This window comes from Equus asinus, chromosome 10 (genome assembly GCF_041296235.1).
Source record: "Equus asinus isolate D_3611 breed Donkey chromosome 10, EquAss-T2T_v2, whole genome shotgun sequence".
Lineage (NCBI taxonomy): Eukaryota > Metazoa > Chordata > Mammalia > Perissodactyla > Equidae > Equus > Equus asinus.
Window position 1 is genome coordinate 16,999,930 of NC_091799.1, and position 2,290 is coordinate 17,002,219.

Below are 2,290 nucleotides of genomic sequence, written 5' to 3' on the forward strand. Positions count from 1 at the left end.
GCCAATCAGCGTCTCCGAACCGCCCCGCGCTGCTCCTGCCTCGGACCAATGGGGTGGGTCACATGACCAATCTGGTCTCGCCTCTCGGCGCTCTCTGCCCCGCCCCCTAAGTGCGGTTGAGGCGCGGAAGTGCTATTTTCTCTCCTATGATTGGCCATCGGGATTAGATTGACACGGGCGGCTGAGCGAGGCAGGGCAGCTAATCTTAAACGGACTGAGACAGAGCAACTGGGTTTGGAAGGGGCTTTGTGGAAGGAGGTGGCGGCGCTCTGCGCCCTCTTATTTGGCTCCCCGATGCCTACTGGTCCCCACACGGACAAGTCCTTCCCGCTCTTCAAGCGCCCATTTTCAAATACCCACAGCATCCTCTTAAAGCCTTGCCACTCTCCATCTTCTTCTGGAGGCGTTCGCAAAAGTGCCTTGTCTCCCCTACCAGACATTGTGTCCCTGAGAGCTGGAGTGAAGTGACTCAAATCTGACCGCCCAACTGCCTGACACCAATCACTGGGTTTGGAATCAGACCGACCTGAGTTGGAATCAAGTTCTGCCACTTCAGCTCTTCAGAGTTTATAGCTTACCCCTCTGTGAAATGGGGATGCAATTCCTGCCTTGCCTGAGTTGCAGGGCTTTGGTGAGAATAGGAAGAAAACGGTGTGGCAGCCCTTTCAAAACTGCGAAAAGCTGGGCACATCTAAGTTTTTAAAATATAATTATCAGTAAGGTCACATTCTTTCATTCATTCGATAACTAATATTTCTGTGTGCCAGCACTTTGGCTGGGCATGGGAGCACAGTAGTGGACGAGATACATGTAACTGAGATACTTAATTACAATTGCATGATATTGCTCTAATGGGGGAAACCCAGGAATGTGGGGACACCTGGGCTCCCACGGGGAGGTGAGACTACTGAAAGAAAAGGAAGGTCCAAACCGAGACCTGAAGGATGAGCAGCAATTAGCTGGGCAGAGAGGAGAGGGAGGAGTGTTCCAGGAGCAGCATGGGCTGTGACCCGGAGGCAAGAGAGAATCTGGCATCTTTGACTTGAGGTGGCAGAGACAGGGGAGAGTGGCAGCCAATGAGCCATGGAAGAGAGAGCCAGAGCAAAGGGGAGCATCTCCACTGCTGGACTCACTGCCTGGATTCTGGGCTAAATCTGCTGCTTCCTCCCCTGTGACCTTGGGCAAATCATTTTGATGCGGGGTCGGTGAGCCGAGGAGTCGAAAGAAAGATTTCTTAGACTCTTAAGATCTGGCAGTAGTGCTCTTTTATTTAGAGAATAGAATAGCATGGGGACAGGACCCATGGGCAGGCAGAGCTGGTGTGTGGGGACAGGACCCACGGGCAGTCAGAGCTCCTGCTGCTGCTTCTGCTGCCCCCGCTGGCATGGGGACAGGACCCATGGGCAGGCAGAGCCGCTGCTGCTGCAAACATGAGTGGAGAGTAAGGCTAAATTTAAGGCATAGGTATGTGAGTCATCTCTTTACCAAGACAAAGGAAAGAACATGGAAAAAAGTTAAAATGGTATCAGTGCAGGTGGGGTCTGGCCATTGGGTGGTCCCACGACTTTTAGATAAGAATCAAATGGGATTAAGTAAAGGCCAGAAGCCACCACCCTAAATCAGTTACATGAGGTTGCCCCACGACTTTTAGATAAGAATCAAATGGGATTAAGTAAAGGCCAGAAGCCACCACCCTAAATCAGTTACATGAGGTTGCCAGACAGTAACCAACTTAAATTCTTGCCTCTGGCATTAAGAATTTCTAGAGATAAGGCCATCCCCCTTCTTCCTGGCACAGAGAGGGAGGCACCTTTACAGATAGAGGTTTCCCTTAGAAATGTAAAGGTTCCCCAACAAAGGGGCAAGCAAATTCCACTCCTCGGAGCCTGCTTCTCATCCGTAGTTTTAAAATTAATCAGCCTAAAAATCCTCATCATAAACTGTTTTAAAATTAAGCAGCCTAAAAATCCTCATCAATTTAACTTCTCTGAATCTCAGCTTCCTCACCCTAAAATGAGAAGGAGGATGGTTTCTGAGCTGTTATGAGGCTCTCAGATGATAATTCACTTAAAAGTGCTCAGCGCTGAGCCTGGCATGGGCTCAGGACACTTTGGCCACAGCTATGAGAAAAACTGCAATAGCCAAGGGGAAAGTAGATAAATGGATGAAACATATGGATTGGGAAGCTGTAAGATCAGCAATGACTAGCACCTACTGTCTCGCTCTCTCTCCTCTTTACCCTGCTGTGTTTGTCTTCCCAGGACTCATTACCTGACATGTTATATATTTG